Raw genomic sequence first — 12,028 nt, 5'->3', positions numbered from 1 at the left:
TTAGTCATATATTCGTACCCCTCCATGCCAATTTTGGTACGTAGTGTGGTGTTGCGGCCATTGCCGGACGCCGAGCGCAGCCGGGCTGCGGGCAGGAAGGAACTGAGCCTGACTCCGATGCCGGGCACGATAAAACAACCTTTATTTCACGCAAGAAGGATATCTATATAGAAAACACTGATGTGACAAGTGACGTCACGGACAGACAACGTTTCACACATCAGGGCGAAAGCGCCCGATAACGCAGACACATGACACACGGCATGGGTGCTATCAGCACATCGCCCTTTTTTCTTTAAGGATACACCGGCATTTGCTACAAAACTTAGCAGCATAGCCAACAAAAGATGAACACTTATAATGGAAACAACCAATGCTCAAAAGAAAATAATAAGTCAGTTACTGAACCCATATCGGTGTGGCGGTCGGACATGACGGCCAAATTGCGTTCCGTATCCAGGAGGGTCAGTCCGTGACAAGGGTGTGCTAGATGGATCGGCAGATGCCTTGTTAGTAGCTGGATTAGTTTCCCGTTCCATTTCTACCGGGCTGTCATTTGCCTGCGGAAACTCCCTCGTCCTCGCAGTCATTCTAGTGTGAAACAAAGCGAACCAGGAATTTCCTGTCTCTTTCTAGAACTACTTCAGTGGAAGTTTTAACTACATACGACATCGGACGCTGTGCAAGACGCACGACTCGTGGTTTCACTCTGCAGTCTGTCACCCATACTTCCGCTCCCGGTTTGAGGACTGGCAGCGGAAGAGCCCTATGACGACTATTTAGATGCCTACGCTGCCGCTGTTGGATGGTTGCATCGCGATCTCTGAACTTCTTCAGGCTCACCTTCTGGGCCAGAAGGCTCTTGTGAGGGACAGGAACTGTTGTGCGTAGCAGTCTGCCCATCAGAAACTCTGCAGGGCTTTTTCCAAGTGGCCCTGGGGTGTCCCTGTACGCTAGCAGCGGAATATAGGGGTCCTTAGCTTTTATGGTCAGCCGTTTAATTGTTTGGGCCACCCTTTTCATTTGCCTGGGGATATCTGGGGCTCGTAGTCACAGTGCGAAAGCCATATTCACGAGCAAACGACATAAATCCCCGGGACAGAAATTGTGTTCCATTATCCGGCATAACAACCTCTGGTATGCCATGTCTTGCAAGTAAATTTTTGAGGTGCATAATGACAGTGGCACTTTTTGTCGAAGATAGCAAGGCTATCTCTGGGTATCTAGAAAAATAATCTACGACCACCAAATACCACTTTCCCTCAATATAGCAGAGATCAACGCCTAGCTTTTCCCAAGGAATCTGTGGAGTGGTTGTCGGAATCATTAGCCGCGTTTACATGAATGCGACAGTAGCGCATCGCATTTCCAGGCGCATTTGGGAAAGGCGATGCGACGCCGTTTACATGTAGCGCATCGACTCTCGCGAGAACGTAGTGCCACATGGTGTCGTATGAGGTAAGTGCAGCCAACTTCCGGCGTAACTTGTTTTCGGTAGTGGGCCGATTGCGTTAAGGAAACGCGAGTTGATTTCATTCAAGGAAGTACATCGGCGTGTATTACGCCTGCCCAAGATCAGCTTTGCCGAACTGGCGCGTCAGGGAGCAGCGCCACAACGGCCCCGGGCTGCTGTCCGGCCCACACACAGTGAGCCGGCGGCGACGCGAACCGCTCCCTTGGCGGCTGCAGCCAGCGCTGTTCCGTCGTCCCAGCAAAAGGGGCCATCGACCTCCGCGATGGTGGCCTCAAAGGTCTCGTCTGTCGAGACGAGGCGTTCAAGTCAAACCAACCGCTCGCAAGAGCGCGTGCCCAGAGCCTCGCAAGAGGCGATGGACGTGACAACCAGCCAGACGGCGCCGTCATTGCCTAAGGAACGGCGAGATTCTCGCGATCGCTATCAGAAAGAAAAACCCCGCATCACCGGGCATAAAGGGGTGCTGTAATTACGTTAAGTTCTTCTTCTTCTTCTTTCTGGGGTTTTACGTGCCAAAACCAGTTCTGATTATGAGGCACGCCGTAGTGGAGGGCTCCGGATTAATTTTGACCACCTGGGGTTCTTTAGCGTGCACTACAACGCAAGCACACGGGCGTTTTCGCATTTCGCCTCCATCGAAATGCGGCCGCCGGGGCCGAGATGCGATCCCGCGACCTCGTGCTCAGCAGCGCAACGCCTTAGCTGACTGAGCCACCCCGGCGGGTTTACGTTAAGTTAGTCATCTTATACTGGATAGACATAACAAATATATTCTGCAATATAGAAACACAGATACTGAAGTAGAATGTCAGAGGACTTCGTAACCTCGACGACACTGTTGTTGTCATGCTTTCAAGATTGTCGACTATATCGTCTAGTGTTTGTATAGTTACTCTTGAAGTCGTCATATGTTACCTGTATTGGGTGTCCGTGTAGTTAAATGTTGTTTTCACCACTTTTAACTTTTTGCATTATGAATTTCCGTTTTTTTTTTATTTTTACTTTTGTATCCGAGTGATGACTGTTCTCTTTTTTGTTATTCTCACTGAGTGTTGTGCTTATCGGTAGCTGGCGCTTTCATCATCATCATCAGCCTATATTTATTGCCACTGCAGGACGAAGGCCGCCCCCTGCGATCTCCAATTACCCCTGTCTTGCGCTAGCGGATTCCAACTAGCGCCTGCGAATTTCCTAACTTCATCTTCCCACCTGGTTTTCTGCCCTCCTCGACTGCGCTTCCTTTCTCTTCGTATCTATTCTGTAACCCTAATGGTCCACCGGTTATCCATCCTAAGCATTACATGGCCTGCCCCGCTCCATTTCTTCCGCTTAATGTCAACTAGAACATCGGATATCCCCGTTTGTTCTCTGATCCACACCGCTCTCTTCCCGTCTCTTAACGTTAGGCCTAACACCTTTCGTTCCATCGCTATTTGTGCGGTCCTTAACTTGTTCTCGAGCGTCTTTGTTAACATCCAACTTTCTGCCCCATATGTTAGCACCGGTAGAATGCAATGATTGTACACTTTTCTTTTCAACGACAGTGGTAAGCTCCCAGTCAGGATTTGGCAATGTCTGCCGTATGCACTCCAACCCAATTTTATTCTTTTGTAAATTTCTTTCTCATGATCAGGGTCCCCTGTGAGTAATTGACCTAGATAAACGTACTCCTTTACATACTCTAGAGGCTGACTGGCGATCATGAATTCTTGTTCCCTTGCCAGGCTATGGAACATTATCTTTGTCTTCTGCATATTCATCTTCACCCCAATTGTTACACTTTCTCGATTAAGGTCCTCAATCATTTGTCGTAATTCGTCTGCATTGTTGCTGAATAGCACAATGTCATCTGCAAACCGAAGGTTGCTGAGATATTTGCCGTTGATCCTCACGCCTAAGTCTTCCCAGTCTAAGAGCTTGAATACTTCTAAGCATGCAGTGAATAGCATTGGGGAGATTGTGTCTCCTTGCCTGACCCCTTTCTTGATAGGTAACTTTCTACTTTTCTTGTGGAGAAGCAAGGTAGCTGTGGAATCCTTGTAGATATATTTGCTAAGTTACTCACGTATGCCTCCTGTACTCCTTGATTACGCAATGCCTCTATGACTGCTGGTATCTCCACTGAATCAGATGCCTTTTCATAATCTATGAAAGCCATATAGAGAGGTTGATTGTTCTCCGCAGATTTCTCGATCACCTGATTGATGACATGGATATGATCCATCGTAGAATATCCCTTCCTGAAGCCAGCCTGTTCTCTTGGTTGGCTGAAGTCAAGAGTTGCCCTGATTCTATTGGAAATTATCTTGGTGAATATTTTATACAATACAGAAAGCAAGCTAATGGGTCTGTAACTCTTCAATTCTTTAACGTCTCCCTTCTTATGGATAAGTATAATGTTGGCGTTCTTCCAGCTCTCTGGTACACTTGAAGTTGTGAGGCATTGCGTATAAAGGGCCGCAAGCGTTTGAAGCATGATATCTCCTTTCATGATATCTCCTTGCATGATAAATGCCTTTACAAGGCATTTATTTGCCTTTTCGGCAGCATCCACGGCAAACCTGTACATGATTGTCCGAAAATAAACAAACTGCAAACATCATAGAACTAACACGCAAATTTAATCCGTAAGTGCTGTGTCCAAGAAACACATATAAAACTCACACAGACCTCCGCAGACAGTATGCTATCTTCCGGAAAGACCATGACGATGCTACTGCCTGGCCCGGAGGTGTAGCAGTAGCTGTAGATAAGTCTAATGGTTGTCGACATGTCGCCCTTCAGACGCCCCTTGAAGCAGTGTCAGTTCGGGCAATTCTTTTCAGTAAGTTGATAACCGTAGGCTCCATTTATATACCCTTGAATCGTGATCTCGGAAAAACAGACTTCTATAACCTCATTGATCAGCTTCTCGAGCGCTACTTACTCGTGGGAGATTTTAACGCTCACAACACGATCTAGGGAGATTCACGATGCGACGCAAGAGCACGATTCATAGAAAACTTCCTATTTGTAAACTCCGGTGCATGCCAGTTTAACAAAAGGGCTCCGACTCATTAAAATATCTCGCACAATTCTTACTCTTCTATAGACCTAGCGATTGGGTCGGCAGTTTTTCTTCCTTAGAGTGGAGCGTCATAAAAAATACTTACGGAAGTGACCGCGTTCCTGTAATGTTAAACCTCATTCAGCAACACGAAACGTCCTCCACGTGTCCTCGGTGGAAACTAGGCTCCGCCGAATGGAACCATTTTAAGGAATGGACTTACTTGTCGCGATATTTTATCACCATTGTCAGTATATAGACGACGCAGAAGCGTGTTTTATACGACTTTTGTCATCGACGCAGCAAAGAAGTTCCTCCCATTTCCGGGCAGCCATAGAAGCTAGCCGAGGGGGATGCACTTGACCAGTAGAAGAAACATCAGGTTAGCCTAACCTAAGCTCGCCATACAATAAAAAGAAACCTGACGAAAACAAAACGAGACAAAAGGCAGTGAACAATTAAATACGCTGAACGAAAAGCATGACACCGCCTCTCGATACTTGACCACACAAACCAGTTAGAACGACCAAGGCTTCGTTCTTATCTGCTTCCTTATAGCAATTCTTGTAATTTACTGTTAAGTAATCTCTGTCTTTCCTATCAATAAAAGCTGTCTATCCATTGTTAAGTAAACCTTTTTTTTCTCTCTATGTGCTGGTTTCTATAATTTGCTTATTTTTACTTTGAACAGGCGGAAAGAACCGTTTACGACACATACGAAAAAACTAGTATAACGCCTTTTCCAGGATATAATGTACACTACTTGGTGCGTTATACGCAGACCAGCAGAAGGTAAGAACTTGTATTCACACATTTATCACAAGATTACTGGGTGCAAAACTATTCTATGTTGAGGGGAAATGTGAGACATACTGAGCGTGATGTGTAGGAATATTCTGAGGTTTCGGACTAATTAGGGGCTCAAGAAAGCTTGCTAAGCTCTCAGTTCTGACTGCTTAAAGCCGTTTTACGATACGCTAACAAAAGTTCCCCATTGCCCTAGGCAAACAAAAGGAGGCAGAAATTATGTATTTGCAGAAAATGGGGTCCCTGCAACGTGCGACGTCAGTCGGAAGTGTGAAGTGTGGAATATAATTATAGCCTTTGTAGAAAATTACCTAAAGGAATCGTGAACAAAAATATGAAAAAGTAAGGCAAGCACTGAAATTAGACTGAAGACGCGACTGTTCTGATACGCAGTTTATTTCACATACTTTGGTAACAGATGGCTGTATTTTCGGAGGATTGTGGGCGCACAGCGGCCACCCGCCGACCACCGTGACGTCATGTGTGCCGGCTTGCAGCAGCAGCAGGCGTTGTTGTAACAAGGCGTAGAAGTTGTTTCGAAATTGTTTGCGTTTAAGTTTGTGAACTGTCATGTATGTGATAACGCCACGTGCTGTCGATAGCATCAGAAAGCCAAGCTTCCAGATAGTCACATGACCCGACCGCTATTGCTTATAAAGCTAGCATGTTTCTCTTCTGGTCACTTGCATTTTGTACTTCCGTTCTTGCTGCACAATGTAGCAATAAACTGCTACTGTTCTTCGTTCGTCTTCGGATTCCTACGACGCAACATGAACACTGTACAGAAATAGGGCGGCGTTTTGCACGTTGTGTCGACATTTTTCACACGCCGATGCAGGCAGCCACCCTTACGCAATAGCGGGCGTACGCATAAACGCCTGTGGCGTCCGTTCGACGTCTGCTCCAGTCCACCTTCTACTTACGCTAAGGCTTTGGTGCGTCCACGGCGGGCGCTATATGAAGCTCTCCCACAACGTTACGCGGAAGTTTCGTGACCAGATGAGCAGTACTGAAGAACCCTGCTACTACTAGGGAGCCTACATGCAAGGGCGTTGAATGTAGGCTCCCTAGCTGCTACGATGTCACAGCGCCCTTTCGCCGACGTGCCGTAGCCAAGGAGGTTTAAAAAAATTGCTGGAGTGGCAGCCGCCGCAGTTTCTTACCAGCACAGGTGCAGCCACAGTTTGCCTATACTTCTACTCTGAAAGAGGGCCGTGACAGCTGAAATCTGCTAGCAGCTCACGTCCTTTTGGTCGGTTAAAAAAATTATGGGGTTTTACGTGCCAAAACCAGTTCTGATTATGAGGCACGCCGTAGTGGGGGACTCCGGAAATTTGGACCACCTGGGGTTCTTTAACGGGCACCTAAATCTAAGTACACGGGTGTTTTCGCATTTCGCCCCCATCGAAATGCGGCCGCCGTGGCCGGGATTCGATCCCGCGACCTCGTGCTCAGCAGCTCAACACCATAGCCACTGAGCAACCACGGCGGGTTCCTTTGGTCAGTTATTGCAAATGCTAGGCTAACTTGAAATTAAAAGCTTGAACTTTTCGCTTAAAATATTACCTTTGGCTGTGTATTAATATCATGATGCGTCATAAAACTTGAAAATAACTTAAGGCTTTCTTCTGAAACCAGTGGCAGAAAGGAAGACGTCCAACGATATCTGCACGGCTAAATTATCCACCTAAAAACAGCACGGAGTGGGAAGAAAGTGCTTCGTATATTCCCAGCTATTTCCTAACTTTATTGCTTGCCTATGGTAAGATGGCGGCGGTCCGGCTTCACTTTTGAGACGGCAGCTCCACTCCAGCATTTATATTGCGATAGCAATTATATGGACACTCCAAAGCAGATTTCTGCCGTCGGCGTCGCCGTCGTCGTCGCCGTTGCCGTGAGGTTCCGTATGACGTCAATGGAGATGAAATCGTCGCCGCGCGATGATGATAAGTGGTTCTTGAGGGAAAGGGAAAGCGCGACGCCGAACGCTGTATGTGCGAGTGAAAGGGCGCGAGGGACGCGCTCTTTCACGGGGAGTGAACCCACGGCGGAGAACAAACGCGCCTTCTGCGCCGTGCTTCCTTAAGGGCTGCAGAAGTAGGCGTCTCTTTCCTCCTTTACAATCACCATATATGTAGAGCAAACGCGCCTTCTTCCGACGCGCGAAAGGCGCTGGGGGGGGGGGGGGGGGGGGAGGGGGAGGGAAGGAAGGTGCCTTTTAGCTGCGGCACCAAGTGCCTATTTATATCAGAGGCTCCGGCAACAGTCAGCAACGCCGCACGCATTTTGTGCGAACGCGGGCAAAACGCCGACGGCGTCGACATTAGTTCTGCGTGTTGCCGGTGCTGCTGCATGTCCAAGTTTATACAGCTGATAAAGCTACTATCATTACTCCGTATAGCTCTCTACAAATTTGCTATCGCAATTGATGCTTCGCCTTTCAGGTGAAACTGCGACCACTTTTTTAAAACCTCCTTGGCCGTATCTCTGCAGCAAGGCATGGCTCGTCTGATAGTCACTGTCCTCGAAGTATTCGGAGCACAGAAGGTCACGCTTTGACGGTACTCATATTGGCTGCGACGGGCGCGCAGCGCGAATCCATATCATTTTTTTGTCACGCTCTGATGTACACATGTTGGCACACGAGCTATTAAATTTATTTAATTTAGTTTTGCGCCAACAGGCACAAGAAACCTGCATCCATCTTTAATATACTAGTTGCCTTTTCCTTTTATTTTAACACATCAAACTTACTTTTCTATTGCACGTCGTGCGACACATATAAAGCAACAGGTTATAAGGCACGATGGCGTGCTCGTAGTAGGATTACCTCACGCCAAGAATGTGAACTGCATTAAGCATTGTCGTGGCCTTCCAGTTGTACATAATATATAAAGGGTGCTTTTCGAAGTGTGCCGTAATAAAGACTGTCCTTACTAGTCTGTTTAACTAAAACGTAGACGTGCCGTGTACGGCGCTCAGACGCGCTATTTGTCTCTGGCTGCTTAGGCCCAACTTTATTAAAAGAAGTTAATTTCACGTCACCAAGGGTTGCGGGAAATGTGGTCTGTCGGCTGGTCTTTCGCCATTTTGTGCCCCAGATTTAATCCGCCAGTTTAGCTGGCGGCGGCAAGTACCCTTACAAAGGCGGTCACCACCCTAACACGGTGTTGCATGTAGGCTCCCTAGCCGCTCTCAGACGACATTCGCCGCCGCCCGCGCGCCGGCGGTTTACGGACGTTTCGTGCCGCGCTTCTTGTGTCGCCTGCAAGCAAGAAATACAAAAGTTATTGGGTGAAGTAATCTCTGTACGCAATAAAAAATAATGGCGAAATAAATTGTTACGATGACTCTTACCGGGGCGATAATTCATGCCTCTGTGAACTTGCAGACCACACTTTTAGCCCGTAGGTTTCTTGCAGCGGTAGACGAAGGTCCGTCTGTTGGCTGTAACGGTAATGTTCCTCTGACGTCACGTCAATATGCGCTGCTGTTGTGTACCGTTTCGTAGGTCGAGCCAGCTAAAGAAAGACCGTGGAGTGTCCTTTGACGACATACCTGTGGACAAAGAGCCGCGGGATTGATGGCTGCAAGTTATCGCAAGAAAGAGCTGGGAGCCGAATTTGAATTCAAATTATTCGGCAGTATGCAGCCTTCATTTTTTGGAAAGTGACTTTCGCCAGAACACGAAGAGGCGCATGCTCAAGCAAGGTGCAGTGCTCAGTGTTTTTCCTCGCTATCCGTCCTACACGAAGATGGAGCAGCTAGGTGAGGAGTTTTAGCGTTACACAGAAAAAGAAAGCGCGATTCCTCTACGGCCACGCCGGCTAGCCAGCCTGCACCTGCTGAAGAAGTGCATTCGTGCCCTCCATCGTTGTCAGACCCACTCGAAGTTTGCGTGAACGTGCCCGCTCAAGCGCCCGAGCCCAGATGGCCCAGTCATCAGGTCACATCGGAAAGTGCATCTACAGAATGCAGCGATGACGTGCCTGATACTGCGCTTTTGGCATCCACAAACGGGGAAATGCGTGAACTTCATTTTTACAACCGATGTGCAGACAGTAGACGGGGCAGGCGCCCGTGCTTTGAGATCAGTGGGTGCTCAAACTGAATGAAGAAGCTATGTACCAGCCTTCCTAGAACGAAAGAAGTGGCGCGAAAAAGAAAGGACCTGGAAGGCACGGAATGAGAGGCTGCAGACAACCGTCGATGCTTACTAACAGGAGCTACAACGACTAAAGGAACAGGGCAATGTCAACCCATTTGTTGAAGTCGCCAGATACTCAAACCAGGGCAGTACGAAAGCCAGATTAATTATGGATCAAGTGCTGAACTACAAGGCAAGAAAACCAAAGTGGTCCAAAACTACGGCACGGCACTACATAACTTTACGCAACCTTTCCACAAAGTCATATGAATACCTCAGGACAAAGCTACTCGCACTTCCATGCAGAACAACGCTTCAGAAATACCTATACTCCATCTCACCACTACCGTTCAGCACTATCAAAGCTACGGGGTGTAAGCGAGCCGCATGCTTGCGTAGCAAAACATAGCTGCATATGTAACGGCCTTCAAATTGGCAGGGTTGAGACATCCGCGCTTTTTTGGCACTTGTCACGTCACAAAGATAGACAATGCGTTTATTCCACTTCGCGTGTGATTCGTATGCCTTTAATCGTTGTATCGGTAAAACGCCAACAACTGTGGTTACAAATCAACATGGCAGCACCCACGCAGAAGCTCGCTCCGACCAGAACTTGCGCTTGCTACTCGTGCACTGCGCCAAGAGCAACAAATAAATGGTGAAATCAGCCATCGGTTTGTTTCATCTCTCGCTGAGGACAACGCGCCAGGTACGTTTTGTCGTTATTTGCGAGATCAGGTGTTTCTATTTCCACGCCTGCTAAGTTTAATGCGCCTAGAATTTGGTAATGGTTCTTAGAAATAGCGCAATATATTTACGAAACCATATATCTTGAAGCGTCAAGACACAAATCTGAAGCAAATACATGAGTCAGTTTGGAACTTACGGGCCACACAGCGCACGAGGACGACTTCATAGGTTCGAGGCGGAAGGCACTCACTTCGGGCGGTACCGCCATGTATTCGACTACGGCGTTGTCGTCTGCTCGGATGTCCGCTCTTTGTTCGTCATCTGGATGCTCTTCGCACCCAGACAGACGGCGAAATCCGTCTCCGCCGTGTCGTCAGTTGCGTGTGTACACCACAAATGGCGTCCAGTGAGTCACCGGGGCGTTACATCTCAATGTTATCCCATTTTTTGAAGGAGGCGAAGTTGGTAGCCCTAAATGTGATTGGTGTTGTCCGCGGGAAACTCGTTAAGTGCACCAGTGTTAACGCTGTTATAGAGAGAACCGCACTCCTGACAAACGTCAGCGAACGCTCCCTTTACAAGTGCGTCACTGAACTTCGCAGAAATGGCAAAGTGGCATCCCCGAAGAAGTTATCCCGTGGTGGCAAAGGTCGCGAAAGGAAAAAGAGTCGACGAGTTCGATTAGGGTATCCTGCGAAGAGTGGTCCCTTACTATTTGAAGAGAAACAAAATGCCTGCAGTGAAGAAGCTTACCGACCAATTTAACGCAAATGAAACGCTGCCTTCACTATCATCATCGACAATGCATCGCACGCTCAGGAAGATCGGCTTCCGATTGTAAAGAACGTTACCGTAATACGCTCCTTATTGAAGCTACATACGTCCTACACAAGTACTTGCGTCAAATAAGAGAACTGCATTGCCAAGGTGGGCCCATTTTATACAGCGACGAAACATGGGTTAAGGTCGCACACACGAGGAATCCGGTGTGGGTCTATGAGAGTGTGAAAAAGGCAGAGCAAGCCAAGAGGTGCGGACTGTCTGTTGGCCTGCAGAATCCCAGCGGTAAAGGGACCCGACTGATTGTGTCGCACTGTGGAAACGAGAACGGTTTTGTTCGAGGGGCAGGACAAGTATTTCAAGCAAAAAAGAGCACAGGAGACTACCACGAGGAGATGGACGGGCACGACTATGAGAAGTGGTTTCAAGAAACGCTGCTGCCGCGCCTACCCTCAGGCAGTGTGATTGTCCTGCAACAAATACCGCATTGGCTCCATTGCTGCCATTGCTGGAAATCTCGTTTTGAGATTGCCACCATGCCACTGCCAGCTAAACCCAATAGAACTGGTTCGGAGTGATATTAAGCGGTTTGTGGCTTCCACAAACCAAGTCTACAAACTGAAAGAAACTAAAAAGCTTATTGCGGGCGCCATCTCACAAGTGAGTGCACAGAAGTGGAAAAATTATGTTAAGCATGTCATCGACGAAGAGGACAAGATGAGGGAAATGAACCACATTCTTGACGCACTGGTGAGATACTTGCACAAACCACGGAACACATCATCAGAAAGACCGAAGAACTGGGATTTGAAATCGTTCGGGGTGTGACTGACAACCACAAAATAAACGTCGCAGCCATTGAAATATTATCGCGGCGGCAACTGCAAACCCGAGTATCGCATCCGGCCGATCCCAGCCTAGGTATGTTCCTGGCATTCGATCAGATCCACATCATAAAAAACATCCGATGACAGTTTCTAGCAAAAGAATTCGGAAAAAATGGCGAAATTTCGTCGACCCACATAAAGGACCTCCACAATATGCAACAGCTCTCGATTCTGAAGCCGGTCCGTTTTCTCACTAG

This window comes from Dermacentor silvarum, chromosome 10 (assembly GCF_013339745.2).
Source record: "Dermacentor silvarum isolate Dsil-2018 chromosome 10, BIME_Dsil_1.4, whole genome shotgun sequence".
Taxonomy (NCBI): Eukaryota; Metazoa; Arthropoda; class Arachnida; order Ixodida; family Ixodidae; genus Dermacentor; species Dermacentor silvarum.
Note: the sequence above shows the minus strand (reverse complement) of the source record.